Source organism: Zootermopsis nevadensis, unplaced genomic scaffold (genome assembly GCF_977971745.1).
Source record: "Zootermopsis nevadensis isolate Lab colony 2312 unplaced genomic scaffold, Znev_1.0 Znev_ptg000012l, whole genome shotgun sequence".
NCBI lineage: Eukaryota > Metazoa > Arthropoda > Insecta > Blattodea > Termopsidae > Zootermopsis > Zootermopsis nevadensis.
Window position 1 is genome coordinate 9,849,773 of NW_028259144.1, and position 19,410 is coordinate 9,869,182.

The 19,410-nt window shown below is 37.9% G+C and overlaps 1 protein-coding gene and 1 long non-coding RNA gene across 4 annotated transcripts in view; both read left to right on the forward strand.

Annotated features, from left to right (window-relative positions):
* LOC110827656 (cell adhesion molecule 1) overlaps positions 1-19,410 on the forward strand; it is a 474,923-nt gene that overhangs the window by 151,295 nt on the left and 304,218 nt on the right. The gene's annotated exons all lie outside the window — the stretch shown is intronic.
* On the forward strand, positions 7,230-8,702 carry LOC110827662 (uncharacterized). The gene is made up of 2 exons (XR_002542441.2): positions 7,230-7,314; positions 8,429-8,702. It is a non-coding gene; the product is annotated as an uncharacterized LOC110827662 (long non-coding RNA).

The following is a 19,410-nucleotide window of genomic DNA, read 5'->3' on the forward strand; positions in this document are numbered from 1 at the left end:
CTGAAACATTGTATCGCAAGACTTCAACAGAAGCTTCTTCTTGTAGGATTTGAAGTTTTCGCGGAGTCTGAAGATGGCTGTTTTCGAGGTTGTTGCGCCGTGTTGCCTGGTAGAAGTTCCCCTCATACATCGTTATATTTCAATTGTTTTTAAATTACTTGAATATTCAATAAAATACAGAGAGGTATAAAATAACGAATCTACTGTACATTTACAGTGGTAACTTTGGACGTGTAATAATATATTTGTGTCTGGGTAAGTAGGCCTAATCGTCCAGGTCCGTGACACAAGCTCATGCATTGTCACGAAAAACACATTCAGAAAGTAAATGTTTACTTCATACATTCACCCGTTTACTCTTTTAACTTTATAAAACATATCCCATTCCTAACGACCATGAAAATTCTGAGAAAATAAACACCATTAAAACTTCCAGAAAGTCTCGTAAAATTGTAACAAAGGACTTGTGCTTTATACTTTCGTTCAGGTGCTTGAAATTTTGTGTAAAAGTTATTGAATTTATGAACTAGCAATTACACAATTTATTATTATATTTTTACTTAATTTCCACTACTAAATATTTCATCTACTTCGGTAGTTTTCATGCAAAGTGTCTCATTATGGCTTCAGCAGTTTCCAGTCGTTTAATTTCGTCAGATAATAAGATACAGGCTAAAGGAAGCGCATAATCTAATTAATTAATCATAAACTCACACAAATGTAATCTAAGTGCAAGCATATTCTGCAGATAACATTAATTTGCAGCAGGACTGTGCACGTACAGAAAGCATTTCGTGTAATTACAATAATTAGGAAATGCTATTTCCAGCTAACTGTTTTAGAATTCATTCATAGCTCGAATATGGCATCCGGTGTTTCTACAACGGCTTGGTTGTGTGCGGACAAGGCAGTGTCTATGTAAAGAAATCCATTTTCGTGACACGAACTGCCGAAAGCTTATCTAAATTGCTGGTATAAAGGAACGCGCATAATATTACCGTAGGTATAAGAGGCTAACGAATATACTCAGTAATCTTGCACAGTTCTGGGTTATACTACGTTCCGGCCCTTCTGTACATATTTAGTAGTCAATTACGTCATAACATTTGTACAAATACAACATTTTTATGCGAACTGTAGCATTTCCCTTCCTCGTGTCATTGTTTTAAGGCAGCCTTGGCAAATTTTATTGAAAGCAGGCCTTTATTTGGGCTAAGAATGCCCCTACAATTTTACGTATGAAATTTATACGCTATCTCTCAGATTTAAATGATCATTTTAACTGATGACAGAATTTTTTATAAATATTTTTATATGCTTTTACAGATCGGAACCACATAGGTCTACCTGTTCAAACGATATAACGTGTGTGTGTCACATCACTTCCCAGCCGGGAAAGAGAAATTAATATCACTCCTTCAAAACCTTGTTTTGAAAACAAAACACAAAACACATCGTTTCAGGATCTTAAACTCTGTGACATTATTATTAATAATTGAAATAAAAACAAAAGTAATTCTAATAATTATAGGAGCAGCTGGAACTGTCTCCAAGTCACTCAAAAAATATTTGGCTAACATCCCTGGCGAACACGACGTTAGGGAACTTCAGAAAACCGTCATTCTAGGAACATCATACATCAGTCGTAAGACGCTCATGTAAATATATAATTCCTCACGCGAAATCTGTTTAACGCATATAACACGTATTAATAAACAAAATGTATTTCAGAAATAGCTGATTCACTGTGTACCTCAGGGGCAAGGTTTGTCTCAGGTACATAGTGAATAGATAGAATAATTCAATTTATTTATTTATTTATTTATAATGTGATTAAGAAGGAAGCGGAGAAGGTCTTGAAATACAAGGACCTTCTCATTGAAATACAGAGAATGTGGAAGGTTCAAGCAAAAATAATTCCAGTAGTTATAGGGGCAACAGGAACTGTCTTAAAGTCACTCAGAAAATATTTGGCCAACATTCCGGGCGAACACGACATCAGGGAACTGCAGAAAACTGCCATTTTAGGAACATCATGCATCATTCGAAAGACGCTCATGTAAAATATATAATTCCTCACGTGAAATCTGTTTAATGCATATAACACGTATTAAAAGCAAAATGTATTTCGGAAATAGCTGCTGCACTATGTACATTATGGACAAGGTCTGTCTCGGGTATATAGAAGTAAATACCTTATAAAGTGGTGAATAGATGGAATAATTCAATCCAATTCAATTAATTTATAATAGTAATAATAATAATAATAATATACTTCAGAAGGACAACAGTTTTGTCTTACGCAAGTTGACAGCAGGAGTCAAATGGTTCAAAACGAGTAAGGATGTCACCAGGGTGTGTAGACCCGCACATGTCAGTGGATTTAAACTCAAGAAAATGACGTGCCGGTTTGCGTTCGCGTGTCAACCAGACGGGCGGTTGGTCTCAACACACACGTTCCTTGAACAATTTAACAATGTCTTGGGGGATTGTGTACATGACGGAGAATATCCTTTCGCAGAAGACAAATTGTGTGGCTGTTTCATAATCTCATCAGAGTTGCTCGTGCGGTATTGTTTGGATTACCTCGGGTTCAGAAAGTCGCCAGCAGTTCTGTCCTCTGCTCTACTCAGCATACAGACTTTAAAAAGGTCAGGATGGCGCTGTGGTATTTTCAAAGTTCTTGCAACTGGAGTTTATTGTGTTATTTAACGATGCTGCAACAAATGCGTAAGTTTTAGTATGAAAACCCAATGTTGTACAGGCTGTTTATGCTTGCGGTCATGAAGTAGACGAGAAATACGTATAAATGAGATGTCTGTGTTCTGGCATGTTGCACCATGTACTCTTTTAGATATTGACTGACGTCTTTGATAAGTCTGTTTATCGCCTTGATTATGAAATATTAAACTACTCTGAAACGTTGGTTAGTGTCTACCAGTAGTGTCTGTCAGTATCTACTAGACTAAAAGCTGTCACGTACCACAAGACAGCCATTTTCGCCTTGAGAACAGCGAATATAATATTACTAAATAAGATATTGTAATATTATCTCTGAAAGGAAGGGAGGATTTGGGTCTGAAAGAAGTGTCAGAGTAGGAGGGTGTAGGCTGGATTTATCTAGCCTAGGACAGATGTTTGACGGGCTGCTGTGAGCGCAGAAATTTATATTTAAATTTCTTAAAACACAGGGAATTTCTTGACCCGGAGAGTGACTATCAGCTTCTCAAGTACTATGTTGTATGGAGACAGGTATAATAAACGGCGGATTGAGGGGGGCGGAAAAATATAAGAAACACTAATAACATATTTTAAGCCCCATCCTTTTAAATGAGATAACTTTGGAAACCATTTGACAGGTTATGAGGCCAAAGTTCGAAATGGGTATCTCATAAATTTAGGTCATATATGTTATAAGAAGTTTAATTTGCTTAGTGCAATTACTTCTTGTGCTTGTGACAGAATATGTAAGTAGAATTGAACCTATGTGACCTAATGTATATAGGGCTATATATTACCTCTAGACCAGCAAATGTGACTCGTCCATCCTACGTCATTACGTTAAAATCGATTGATGTGGCTTACTGAACGCTGTATAACCCGAGAAGACGAAGGACCGTTGTTGAACGAAACGGAAATGAAGAAGCCAGAATTAAATGTAGGGATTGAAAGGGCGGATGGGCGGTTTACACAATATTTGTGCTCACTGGTTGAGTGGTAAAGCGTGCAGACAGCGAACTGGAGACAGTTGATGGGAACATAAATGTAGTAACTACGAGTTACGACTGGAAGTAATATTTCGAAAAAGTCCAGTGCTGGCCCAGAGCAAACATTTTCTGATAGAGCGCTGGAAAAAAAAAACCCAAAAAAGACAACAAGTCTTGGTCAGAAACTTTAGCCCAACAGGGACCTTTTGAATTTGAGATAGAGTTTAGCAAAAATGCTTGGCTACCGTAAAATAAAAAAATATGCTTATGCTTTAAAAGCCAAAGTTTTTATTTGTGTTAAGATAAATATTTGAAAGAAAATGATATTTAGAACCAAGTGTGGCTTGTAACTCAATAAGAGTCAGATTTATTCATTCAAAACTGATCACAATTATAGAGCTCACTGCGTATAAATTCATATGTGCAATAGTGATGTAAAATAATTGTCATAGTCCGGTTGATTCCATAAATATGTGCATAGGTTGATAAAGATCTATCAATTTTATTCATACACATCACAGTTTATATTATAAAGCGCCAATGTTAGTTTTAAATGTTGTGTTTTACTTATCAACCTTTCTTCACTTGTGCATATACTAGGCTGAAAATCCTCAACATCGAGTCCGACGTGAAATATAAGCCCCAAAATATCAGAATGAATCCTTTAAACTTAGTTAACTAGAGGACAATAAATGTGCCTTGAAAACCTGCGTATAGGCCTACATTCTACAATGATGAAAATCAGAATATAGTAACATGACAATACAAGGTGTATCAAAAATTCAACTTCACACTTCCCAGAATTAGAAATTTTAAAAGTGAATAATATTATTTAAGACTTTGCGAAAATAAATTTTCACACGTAGACTACATGCGGATGTGTAACATTTTTTAAGGCTCGCGAATATTACTCGAAATTTTTTCGATTACTTGAATATTTAACAAAATAAACGTCTCAAAATCTTCGGTGCACTCGTAGATTAGAATGTCCAGTACAATGTGAGGGTGTGGACTGCATTAATCTGACTAAGAATGTGGTCCGGTGGCGTGCTCTAACGAACATGTATGGAGTCGTCCTTAAAAAGCTTGTAATCTCCCAGCTAGTCAAAAAATCCCTCGCCCTTCATGGGCCCTGAGGTGTTTTTTAAAATAATATACTAATAGACTGTATTTTGAGCCAGTTTAATCAGTCCCCTCCCTGAAGTCCTAGCTTTTTAAAATACGTTTTAATATTATTTTCATACAGACGCTGAGGTTTTCTAATAGATCTCTTGCCTTAATGAATAAAATTTCCCGTCCTTCTTATCCTTCTTGAGTAGATTGTCTTAACAATATCTGCTTAAGAGTACGCATTATGAAGCTCATCTGTGTCTACCCCTTCTCTGTTTTCACGAGGCTTCGCAACGTATTATATTTTAATTAGTCTTGTTCTTTACAAAGCCGGTGGATACTCCAGTACTGTGACTTCGGTAACGTTGTTCTTTACCATTCTGTGGCGCAAACAATGCTGTGTAAGTCAGCGGATGTAAGCAGCTAAGCCTGCCCTCGACAGAAGGAGAGCAGGGTCTACGGCCTCAGAATAAGCTTAGCCCAGAACAAGGTAAGCCCACAGGAGATTGCACGAACCTTTGGTATTTCTCTCCTCTCTGACGAGTTTCACAGTTCTCTGGAATCGCTTCGGGTAGTTTTACGATATTAGTTTCAAGTAGGTTACACAATTATAATAATTTAAAATCTCGCCTTCACTGCTCCCACGTAGTCTTCTCTTTGGAGAAAGTTTTGTTTTAATGCACAACGGTTCGTAAGATCGTATATTTATTTTAACTCTTTACATATTTTATACTACTACTATTGTGATATGATGAGCCGGGATAGCTCAGTCAGTATAGTGACTAGCTATGGGCTGAACGACCGGGATTCGATCCCCGAAGAGGGGGGGGGGGAGAGGATTTTTCCTCTAGCCTCTGCGTCTAGACCGGCTCTGGGGCCCACCCAGCCTCCTCCACAATGGGTACCGGGGTCCTTTCCCGGGGGTAAAGCCGGCCGGGGCGTGATGCTGACCACTCACCCCCATCTAGTGCCGAGGTCAAGAATGAGTAGGAGCTACTTTACTTTTACTATTGTGATACGTTTCTATCTATCTTCTGATTTGAACCTTAGAAGAAGCCTGTAAAAGGTGAGATTTCAGGTTCTCGTGGTGGCAAGTATAAAGATGGATGATGTCTGGATTGTTGCATTGTGTAGTCTGGTAGATCGCCCTGATGATGGAGGTGGCAAGTCCCTCTGTAAAGTCAGTAAACTAATACTTAAACAAACATGATTTTAGAAATATATTGTGTTTGTTAAAGAAATGTTTCATTGTCTTTCAACTGTTTTTTCTGGATAGCATTCCTCTTTCGTGTTACGGAGGTGCCGAACTCATATTTTTACCCTACTTTCAACTATTCTGATAGATTTTTCATAATTCAGACAAATGGTATGCTAAACCAGGCCACGATCGGTTCGCTGTACATTCGTTCAAATTGATTAACTTCTGATAGTCTAGCATTCGACGCTACATAATCTGGATTTGTTAACTACGTAGTTAAGTGAATCATAAATCTACATTCTATAAAATAGTCTGATATCTGTGTCCTCGCTGCACTCACGGAGATATGAAAGATCTAACAAATGCCGCTATTTTACAAGCGATTTTCTTTAGGCAGCTTTTAGTATGCAAAAGGCTGATACTTTGTATTGTAATAATTTGGAAGAGACAAGAATGGAAATAGGGGAGCAAACAGGGGGAGACGAGAAGAAGAAAATGGATAATGGATGAACAAACTAAAACAGTGACTCTTCGATTAATGCAGACTTTTTCAGCTAGTAATGAATAATATTCTTCATCAGTTTTGAAACAATCATTTTCGACGTAGAATATTAAAAGAAAACCATAATACCGGCGGTGAAACAGCATTCTGAAATATTGTAATTTTTAATTATATTTATTGTCTACATAAATCAAACTTCATTTAATGGTTCGCCGAGTTAATGGTGATTTTACCTTCGCAGTGCACCGTTTAAAATAGTGAAGTCCATTAAACCAACTTATTTAAATGTTACATTTGTGGTATACGCTTTTGGAAGAACGTTGTATCACAGGCGTACTGCCACCATTGGGACTAAGCGAGGGCTGTGTATTTAAAGCTTCGTAATCTGTTTCTTGGTACTACCTTATTTAGCTGCGTTACAAGCGTGATGTAGTGTTATATAATACAAGTAAATTATCACATACTTTGACGCTGTATCTTCTGATAGTTTTTGACGTAAATACGTCTATACGGAAGGGTCATTCGGCAAAAAGGCGTAACGAAGGTGTGTAACGAAAATGTGAAAGATCAATATCAACATTGTGTAAATATGGACCGACAACAATGGTCATCTTGTATGCATTGTTATGTTATCTAGGAAACGTCATCTGTTTACTCGACATTGTTGTGTTTCATTACTGCCGTCAACAATCCGAGTTCGTTATTGAGGAAAGAGCTGAGCTGTGAATCGCTTGTAGAAGAAGTGCGTCGTAGACAAGAAAATTTTGTGCTGTAAAAAACTTTTTAGAATATCACAAGTACTTATCTTATATAAGAATTATTACATTACATTTCATTTCATTACATCACAGAGACGTATTTACGTCAGATTCTCCGGAACCGTGGTTCCACTGTCAAATTTTTTTATCGGTCAGATAGTTCACTCAGCGAAACGAATGGCTGCATTGTGGAGTACCGAAAATGTATTTCGGGCAGTGGCACTAGCTATTCCCTTTGTCACCGCGTCCAAGCCGGCTTTGGAACTTATACAGTTATTTGTCCAATTGGTACCGAGCATCAACTGGACCACTCACTTCCATCTAGTGCCGAGTGCGAGAAGTTACATCTCCACTGTCCTATTCGTCTTCGATATTGATACATAATCACGACAATTTTAATATTTTGTGGGGTAACGATTAGTAGATATTGTGTGGGTGATGAAGTTTTTATAAGACATTTGCACAGCGGTCCATTTGAATTCGTACCCAGTACATATCCTGTGGAATTTCACCAAGTTTGGTTCATTTCTAAGGGATTGTGTTTACCCAGATCTCTGGATCTGACGTCCTATCGATTTATTGTTTGGCTTGTCAAAGGAAAACAATTCTAGCAAAACAATTTAAGAAGCTCACGGAACTTGGTGTTTTTTTAAGTGCCATCGGCAGTAGCACGAAGGAAACTGTTGCGTGCATTTCGGAATAAGGTCAAGGGGATTAATGCATGTATTCAGAACAAAGACGAACACTTCCTCTGTGTTTTCTGAACATGCATATGCATGTGTATTGTTCATTGAGGTAGAATACGATGCTTTATACTTGGGTGCAATTTTAAAGTGCAGTCACTACACATTTAGGCAAGGAAAACAAACATGAAATGAGTGGGGCGTAAGTATGTGGGATTTGAGGTTTTCACGACGGTGAACCCGAAGATGGATGCCTTCCGGGTTGTTGCGCCGTGTAGTCTGGTAGAAGATTTAAAAACTTTCCAGAGGTCGACGTAGTTCAATCTTGGCTTCTGTCTGTCATAAACCCTACTTTTACATGAGTTTTAAATCGAACTTAATCGATATATCTAGAAGAAATTGATCGAACTATAAATCCATATTGTTTATTATTTAAAATATTATGTTTTTAACAATATAAAACATTTCAGCTTTCAATGTGGAGAATGAATGACGAATTACAAGACACGTATTCCCTAGCTGTTACGTGGTGTGAATAATTCTGCATTAAAATCGAGTCTGAGTAACTTCTGCAGCGCTTTTTGGTTTCCTGAGTCTTCGTATCAAACTTCTGCATATAGTTTTCATGTGCCCGAGTGTGTAAAATGTTTTGCCCATGTTATCCTATTTGATTTGATCACCTTAATAAAATTTACTGATATCAGAATTACAACATCGAAAATAAATATGACACATCAAATCATAGATTGAGTAATGTATACGATATGAACCTAACTGAAAAATTTAAAACTGCTTTGCGAAATCTACTGTGTTGATAGTCATTTGTAACTTGCGCAACTTCAACACGAAGCAACGAATAATGTTTACTGTTCAAACTAATTCATGAAGAGAAATGTTAAAAATAGAGTTTTGTACATGTAAGTTAGAATTAAACTGACGTAAAATATTTTCTAGTTCAGCAGATCATATTAGTTTTTAGTTCTTTTGAAACGAGAGTATTGTGAAATTAAATAATATTTTTAAGGTACAATTATTGGCATGTTACTATGTGATTAAGGCGTTGATAGCTGATGGTTATGATTAAGGATATTGGTAATTAAACAGGGTACATGAAATTACTCTTAAATAAGTTAACTTATTGGTAACCGTTATGCCATAACCAGGAGAGATCATCGGCCATGTCATTAAAATATTAAATCGTCCTTAGTAATCGACTTTAGTTGTTGAGTGCAGCCTATTTATTTTTACAATAAGAAACTAAAACTCTTGCATCTTTAATGGGCATTGAAAGCTCTTAGAAGTAATTTACGACACATTTTGCGCATCGTTGATGATTCTGTGACACGATTATCTATGAAATTTGTAAGCTTATGAACATCAGTGAGCACAGAGTCGGCATATACAATTATTAGTAAACGAAAATTAAATTAAAATTCACAGATGTCAGTGGCACGTGGTTACCAGAACATTTAAATTAATAGGCGACACAAATCGAATTTCATACGACAGGGTACTTTGAGTGCATTTGAAGAAGCGTGGTGTACGGTTCATTCCATTTTTTAAAAATATTTTTATGTTCCTCGGTTTGTTAACTCTAACTGTCCCCATCGAAGAGGCTAATTATAGTGGTTCATAAAATAAACACGAGATGTCAACTCTTTCGTTATCGTGGGGGAACAAAGGGTAGAATGATGCATTTACCATGAACTTTGGCACAGATATGCAGAATAGGTACCTAACATTCCTTAAATTCTGGTAAGAAGTTCTTTGTTCATTTAACTTAACGCGGGCAGGGCAACGACTGGCAAGAAATTCCCTTGAATTTATAAAGGGACGAAACAATGAACCGTGGGTTATAATAACCCATAAAGTTATATACTGACGATGGGAACAATGGTGTCATATAATTACATGTATGCATGCATAGGTCTGTTGCAGATAAATATGCTTTTCTGCTTGTAGTTTGAATAAATTTCGTGAAAACACTATTTTAATTCGAAACAATCGAATCTTAGTTGGAGGTTTATCAAGCATTTCGCTGTTTTCCGAACAAGTTATGCTTCTTTTCATGTCGTTACATCTTCATTTAGCTGTTCAGCATATCCCGTATTTTGATTTAATATCTTCTTTTTCCGGCTTTTATGGAAGTTTTTCATTATCAGTCATCTAAGAATTCCTGTCTTCCTAACAAACTTTCCACATGTCGAAACAATCAACAAAAGTGCACGATGAACTGGATCTTTGATAAGACGTTTCCACGGCATCATATGTTATTTACTGGACCTGAGATTTTTCTTTCTACAGTCACGGACTATTTTGACATCAAAAACGATATTGGACAATAGACTATACCGTTTCGTAATATTTAATAAGCATAATATGTCTGCAGAACTTACCGTTTTATTTGGCACGTCCAGTCTTAGCTTAATTGGCAGGGTAGTAATTTTAGATACACTGAAATGTTCTGGGGTCAATAGAATCGTAACGTATTATATGGAATGTATTGTTTTTTATGTTCATATCATCGTGAGACTGTACCATAAGTAAAGTAAGGCATTTCCGCTACACGCCATGTAAGTCGCTTAACCTACTTAAAAGTTTGTAGCGACATAATCAGAGATTAAACTGCAAACGAGCCAGGAAATTTTAAGAATTCATGCCACGTTTCTTGAACATAATGCCGTCCTGTCTCTTTTTATTCAGTGTTCTTTATTACAATTCGAATTGCAGTATTCTGTTAATAACTGAACTCAAAAACTCGATTACGTTATTGCTTTAGTATGGGTTTTTCGTGGGTCGTGGTACCTTGCTAATTGAATGTAACTAGGGGTAACTTCCTCTTCCGTTGCATTATCATGATTCTCCTCTCACACTCCGTATAAAACAAAGAAAACAAAGTTCCTCTTTACCTAAACCCGATGTCTCCCGGTTGGGAGGCGCCCGTTGGCTCCAAGCGTCTCTGCAGTGTGGCGCCACGCCCTCTTCATGATAAGTAATTGTTCTCAAACAGAAAGACAGCTAATTGAATGCAACCTACTTCTGGATGAATATTTGGTTTGGCTCGGAGATCCTGTTCGCTCGCTCGCATGTTGTAATATAATGTACCTGCTGTGCTGTTGTTTCATAATGCAGCAGGCTGAATTTTAGAGCAGCTAATTAAGTCACTGACAAATAATAATAATTCAATTAAATTAATTTATAATAATAATAATAATAATAATAATAATAAGGAAATGTAATTAAGGAGGAAACGGAGATCTTGAAATACAACGAATGTGGAAAGTTAACGGAAAAGTAATTAAAATTATTGTAGGAGCAACTGGAACTGTCTTAAAGTCACAAAAAATATTTGGCCAACATCCCGTGCGATACGGCTTTAGGGAACTTCAGAAAACCATTCTACGAACATCATACATCATTCACAAAACGCTCATATAAAATATACAAGCGAAATCTGTTTAATGCATGTAACGTATTAAAAAACAACATGTATTTTAGAAATAGCTGCTGCATTATCTATCTCAGAGGCAAGATTTTTCTCAGGTACATAGAACTAAATACCCTGTAAAATGGAGAATAGATGTAATAATACTAATAATAGCCAATTATGAAGTATTATATTTCGATCTCTTTTTGCTCCAAAATTTGTTTTTTTGTCATAATTTCGTTGATCCTCCTCTGGGACGGTAAACGGTCTTGGTCGATTCGTTCTGTATGTGACAGTTATAGATTTATACGTAGTTGAATTTGACATTTAAGTTATAAATCTGACGTTTTTCTCCTCTATCTTCATTTCTCATTGTACTCAAAAGAAAATAAACTTTCACATATCTGAGTAATGTGATCTGACTCTCTGTAGGTGATTTGTCTGTCATTGTCCATATTTCGTTGTCATAAATTAACGTCATTCTCGCATAACCATGATGTTAGTTTTCACAAACGAATGCGAGATAAAATATTTATTCATAACATCCATACGCACGTCAACTTACTCTTCTTGTGATACGTCATTGTGTGCAATTGACATACGTATTGTACTCGTACATCAGATATAGACGTCGAAACAAAATCCACTAAAGGCTGTTAATTCTTTGTATGCTTAGGTTTTATTTCCCTTATTTATCATGAAGCGATAGGTCTCTGACCACAATGTCCATGTGTATGTGATTCCACAATAATATACAACGTAATTAAAGAATTGTGATCATGGTTCCCGTATGAAAATTTTGTCTGTGAACGCTAAATCTGTGTTCGTATTTCCTGCCACCTGTAGCTAATGTGAACTTCTGAAAGGGACCACATGCTCCTCTGTAAATGTCTGTTCCCATATTTCTTATTCCATACTATTAATGGAATTGCGAGTATATATGGTACCTGTTGCCAATGAAGATGTTAGGCGAAATTCTTCTCGATTGGTATCGGTCCAACAAATTACAATATTTTACATAAAGATGAGTGTCTTCTGGGTTGTTGCCCCGTGCAGTTTGGTAGAAGTTTACCGATGTTTCAGAGATCCTTGCTGCCTCCATCATCAGGGCGATGAGTAAAAAGTGTAAAATATAATAAAACATGGGTCTAAAGAGAACACACGTTTGGAGACTAAACGAGTGTTAACAGCTTTGTGCAGCCAACAATACATAGTATAGTATTGAAACGTTTGATATGTGTGTGTGGTGATTCGACGTTGTCATCACTGAGATCATTTTCTGACGAACAGATTGCCTTGTGGTCGGTCAGGTTAAGTGACCATCGTTAATTGCACGACAGATCTTGTGTTAATCGGCTATTTCAAGTCTCTTTAGTTTTTTTCCTTCTTCATGCGTGTTTTTGTTTGGAGGTTGCACCTGCAAATATTAATTGGTAAGTAACTGCTATTTATTATATCGAAATTTTTGCGTCGTGGGCTGTTAACCATGAAATTTCGCAAAATATTGTCCCGAATTTGTTACATTTTCTAAACTGAAAGCGTGAAAAATTAAATTGTAACGTGTATTTCTTTTAGACACATTTTATGTACTAAATTGTACTAAATCAAAAATCACACACACACACACACACACACACACACACACACACACATATATATATATATTATTGATTTGCCGCCGTGAAAATCTTAAATCCTGCATAATTCAGTGGGGTTTCCGGATTGCCAGTCTTCAGTTTTAAACTTTGAAGGGGGCACTGTTAATAGTTGATTTTAAACTAAACAATTTGTTGTAAAAGAAGAATTGATACAAGTCAAGCAGGTTCGTCGTTAATTACATAGAATGGGAGTATAACTTAAGTAATTCGTCGTGAACTTTAGCAGTTTGTCAGATAGTTTAATTATGTGGTTTTGGTTCTGAATGTGGTAGCGACACCCTAAACAATGAATTATAAATTATAAAATTTGGTATTGTAGAGAAGGTTAATGGTTCCGCGTGTATGACGGTGCTATGTTGAATTCTGAGTCATATTCTGTGTAATTTATAATGGGCAAATGAATGTGATGCTTCGAGATTTCGTTAGCCCCGTCACGCTAATTCATTTTACAGTCTTTTGTTACTGCTTTAATGTCGTCGTCTGCATTATTTCTCTGAATATTGTCCAAGCGGTACTAAGTAAACTTGAATCCCAAGTCTCCGGCAAGTGCACCACAGCGTTTTTAATCTGAACTTGATATGTCACGTCTCCTGTTCAGGAAACACCTGAAACCCCAGCCTTCGTTACGATCAGGCCTTGTTTTCTTACTTACTCGTTACAAAACTCACGACAAAGAACTCGCTCACCGGGCTAACCAGACATCAGCGAAACACGGATGCCCTGAGGAGCGACCCAGCCGGGCGAAAGAAGACGAGGACCTCGTACGGTCGTGACAGATTTTACTGAGGAACACGAAGGCTCATTGCAGTGTTCATAAAGGCCTCGAGCCTGTCCGTATTCTGGCCCTGATAAGTCTAACCCACATCCGCATACCTCATTGCATTAAGGTTCATTTTAACATTAACCTGTTATACAAACCTTTGTCCCTGAAGTGATGTTTTTCTCTTCGGATATTCCGACTAGAATAGTTTATTAATTTCTTAGCTCCCTCGTTCGTGTTGCATGTCTCGCCCATTTGATTCCCCATGATTTTACCACGATAATAATTTGAAGATTGTAATTTATGAAGCTCCTCATAGAAGAGTTTTGTCTGGATTGTTACTTTCTCTAAGTTCGGGCCAAATGTAATCAATACTGTTTTCATACGCCCTCAATGTAAGGCGAGAGACAAAGTTTCATAAAATTATAGTTTACTTTGTTATGATCGTTTACAGTTTTATATAATCCTCATACAGAAGAAATTTCTTGCCTACCTCAGAGATTATAATATTTTTACAAATAACTATTCTCTATTAAATTAGTTATTATGAAGAACTTTTGATGTTACTTTACTGAGTTGCCTTAGGATCTTCTTTGTTTTAAGGCTTTGTGTTTCTGCACGTCGCTTGTGAAGTTTTTCTTACTTTCAGTTTCGTGCAACCCCAGCTGAACGAGTCTGTTGCTCCTTCTCGTCATTATCCGAATCTGTTTTATTGGAAGAAATGTATGATGAAAATTTTACATACACACCAGTTCTCTTTTGGAAAGTTCAGTAATGGTCCATAAAAGGATAACGGATTAGACCCGTTGAAATTAAACGGGGAATATCTTTGTTTGCATTTTCGTCTCTTAACCGTTTCTTTTCCTCTATGCCTTTAGTACCTTTATCTCTTTCCGTTTTTACTAAGTATATCTTTCGAAACAGAGTTATTTCGGCGTTTTAATTACTCATATTGAATGTATATCTTGAACTTCCCTTAATAGATGTAACACATGTCAAATAGAAGTAGCATTCTTGCAAATAAATTTTGCGCCTCTGAAAATGCACAACACAGCCATTTCATATGTGTTATCAGAGATCTGAAATTCCTGCTTGAACGCACAAGTAAGTTACTCCACAAAACTGTGGCATTTTACGTATTTAAGGAATAAAATTAAGGGTAATTTTTCTATTTTAACTTTATGATCAATTGTATTACTTGAACATTTTCTAATCAGAATTTTTGAAGTATTTACCATGTGTGCAGCATCGCGGTTTTGCATTTTAGAGATTTTTATAACTGTGGTCAGCAAACCAGGCGCCATTAAAGTCAGTTGGTTACTCTCACCCACATCCTGGAATTCACTCACTCTCTAAATACTGTCCACAGATCACGAGAAAAACCCTGCTGAGGGAACTCGTTTCTGGTGCGGTGCGGGGGGGAATGTTACTTATCATCTGGACTAGAGGGCTGCTATTGGTGGAAAGTGTGATACGTCAGAGTTTTACACTACAACAAAGACTGAAAACATCAAGCAGTTAAGAGTAGCGTGTACTGAGTGCACCTGCGGGTGTTGCGATAATACGAGGTGCGATCAGAAAGTTTCAAGACTGTGTCAATAGCGGGCGAACCGGATGTAGTACGAGCTTCTGCCGCTAGGGGGTGCGGCCTACATTCATACTGAATCAGTGTGCCAGCCGGCATCATCGAATTAGTATTTGTTTCTTAGTTACGGGCGTTTTGGTAGTGCATTACACCGACCCTCCTGCGATTTCGGAATGACGTGTGCATCAAATTTTGCCAAGACTCGCCAAAACGGCTACGGAAACGTATGAAATGCTAAAGCAAGCATTTGGGGAGTCCGCAATGGGTCGTGCACAAACTTTTGTGTGGCATTCACGTTTTAAAAATGGCCGAACCTCTGTCGATGATGACGAGCGTTCTGGACGACCATCTTCGAGCACAACGCCCGAAAATGTTACGAAGATTCGGCAGGCCATTCACGAAGATCGACGTCGTACCATCAACGACTTGTGCGACATTGTTGGGATAGGCTATGGGACCTGTCAGCTGATTCTAAAGGAAGAACTCCACATGCGACGCATCATGACAACGCGCCAGCGCACACCGCCCTCCAAGTTCGGCAGTTTTTGGCCTCGAACACCATGGCCGTCATCCCGCACCCTCCTTATTCGCCGTGTGACTTATTCCTCTTCCCAAAGATGAAAATTCAGCTAAAGGGAAGGAGATTTGAGACGATAGAAGAGATTCAGGCAGAATCGCATATGGTGCTTGACAGGCTGACAAAGAAAGATTTCCAGGGATGCTTCCAGGCTTGGCAGCGGCGCTGGGATTGTTGTGTTCACTCACAGGGGAACTACTTCGAGGGTAATTGATGAATTTAATACCTGAGATAAGTGTACTTTTTTTTTTAAAAAAAAGGCGCAGTCTGGAAACTTTCCGATCGCACCTCGTATTCTAGATTAAATCACTGTGCCACTGTGAGGTAATCTTAAAGCTGTATCCATTAGAACACATGAAAGACTGTAGTTCGTTCAGTGGTTGTGGAACGAATGCTTTTAGGATCGGTCGTCACTCACCGAGAAATCTTGCGCATGCGCGTGTATCGAATTCCTAGCAGGGATTTTCTTCTGATCTGTGGACTGTAACTGACTCGCATATCTATTCAGTATATATATATACTTACATACATCTTTATCACATTTCCTTGATTCATAAGTCAAGGACTATAGGATATTAAATAAGTTTGTAGTTTTTTGTACAGTTGTCTCACTACTGACATTTTAAGGTTTCTCGAGAAAATTCCTGTGGTTAGTGAGTAATTATAAATGTGGGCTTATGGGTCACTAATCAAGGCTGAATAAGCTGTCAGTCAGTTAATTTTACTCAGATAATCTGTCGGACACAGCCAGTCAGTAACTCGCTTTTAGCCAGTCCCTGCCCTTCACTTATTCACCAACCCACTCACATATGCAGCCCGCCAGTAACTCACAAATTCAGTCATTGATTCATTAGGTCAGTCAGACACTCAATGATAAGAAGTCAACGAATCGGTCGTCGTGTGGTAATCTCCCAGACTAGCAGAAACTGAAGATAAAGCTTCCCATCTCTCTTTCCGTGGTTCGTGCTTCTTTCTCATTAGCCAGTCATTAGGAACATTTACGCAAGGCGGCTGGTAACGCCCATATTTGTTCAACATTGCCGACGTTTCTGTTTGATCACATACTACTTTACATTGCACCGTTTTTAGAGTATTTGTCCTTCGTTTGTGACTTTTATTTTCCAGTTACGTTTTAAAGCCAGCGGCCATCAGTCCTGCTGGAGTTACAAAGATACCTGTGTGAAAATGGGAGTAACGTTTCGGAGGAGTATACTGCTTCCATTTTCAGGGATGATATCCAGAAGATCAACAATGACAGTAAAGACTGATGTGTTTGCATGACTCCACCACTGGACCCCGTCCTCAGCCAGATAGATTTATTTTGCGTCCTTACAGCGCATTTGTTCAAGACCCGTTTGAATATTTCCACTCATCTTCCAAGTTGTCTCTTATCATTAAGGTTTCTCGACTAAAATGTAGTGTTCAGTTTTCATTCATAGTCGTGTCACATAGCTTGGCTTACATCTCTTCATTAATTTTATGACCCTAATAACAAATGGTTGAGTAGAGAATATGAACATTAGAAGTTTATAATCTTCTCCATCCTCCAGTTACTTTATCCCGCGAACTTTTGATATAAGGGAAGTAACCTCAGCCACGCTTACAGTATTTGTATGAACAATATCAGACTTGAAGATTTCTGTCTTCTGGGTTGTTGCGCTGTGTAGTCTGGTAGATGTTTACCAACGTTTCGATCGCCCTGATGACGGAGGCAGTATGACCTCTGAAACGTTGGTTAACATCGACCAGACTACATAGCGCAACGACCCAGAAGACAGAAATCTTCATCGCCCTGATGACGGAGGCAGTATGACCTCTGAAACGTTGGTTAACATCGACCAGACTACACAGCGCAACGACCCAGAAGACAGAAATCTTCATCGCCCTGATGACGGAGGCAGTATGACCTCTGAAACGTTGGTTAACATCGACCAGACGACACAGCGCAACAACCCAGAAGACAGAAATCTTCATCGCCCTGATGACGGACGCAGTATGACCTCTGAAACGTTGGTTAACATCGACCAGACTACACAGCGCAACAACCCAGAAGATAGAAATCTTCATACTCATCGCTCTGATGATGGAGGCAGTATGACCTCTGAAACGTTGGTAAACTTCGACCAGACGACACAGCGCAACAACCCAGAAGACAGAAATCTTCATACTCATCGCTATGAAAACCTCAAATCATACATTATTAGATTTCTCAAAGAGCCATTTTACTATTATCCTCCCATCTACGCCTCCGTATCTAATGCGACCTCTTCACTTAAAGTATTTCCTTTTGCAATTATGTTTCCAAAAACTTACTTAAAAATGAATTTTTAAGTAAATGTCCAAATTTAATGTTTGCAGTGCCTGCAGCAAACACAGTGGTCGCTTAGGTATTGGTCCCGAACACAGGTTTTCGAAGCCTGAAATATATACGAGGGTTACTTCAAAAGTCATGACAACAAATTTTTGGGGGGCAAACACGTTATATTGAAGAAAGTTAAAATATACATATGAAAGGGCACGATATACTCCTCCGATTAGCGTAGTCAGATCAGGTAGGTGTGAATGAGTGTAGGCATAGTAGGCAATAAAAACGGCACATTACGGAATGAGCGTTTTACGACGTTGTAGATGGGAAGTACTTTACCATCCTCCACATTCACCCGACCTTTCGCCATGTGACTGTGACTTAATACCCAAATTGAAACAGCCATTGTGTACACGAGAGGACATTTCCAACGCAGTTCGGCGCGAGATGGCAAGATTTGGAGATGATGAAGCTGATGGTATTCGCCCTCTTCCTCGTCGTTGGCAGGGTGTACTTGATACACTCGGAGACTAATTTGAATGTTGCTCTTCTCAATGTAAGAATTCCGATTTAACTCACATTGAATTTTTGAATTTTTTAATCACAATTGAATTTTTCGAGGATTAAAGAATGAAAAAAAAGGTCACTCCGTAATGTGCCTTTTTTCTTGCCTACTATACCTACACTCATTCACACCTACCTGATCAGAATACGCCAATCGGAAGAGTATATCGTGCCCTTTCATATGTATATTTTGAACTTTCTTCAATATAACGTGTTTGCTCCCCAAAAATTAGTTGCCTTGACTTTGAAGTGATTCTCGTACAAACGGATTAATCGCAGAGAAGAGCAGAATGTAAAATTCTTTTGTGGCAATATTATTTTATAAAAAAATCGCCACAGTTGTAAGCGAGTCACTTTCTTGTTTTAAAAGAATGCAATGTTTCAATTTTATAGTTGAATTGTACCTTCACTTCTGATCAGAAGTGTAATGATAATCATCAAAACCATGCGAATGATTGAAGAAGTTATGGTTGGAAATTGTACGCTTGCAGATGGATGTCAACGTATGTTAAAGTTTAAGGATCCATAGGTAGAATGTTGACGTTAAAATAAGACTGAAAATATATAATAGAAAGG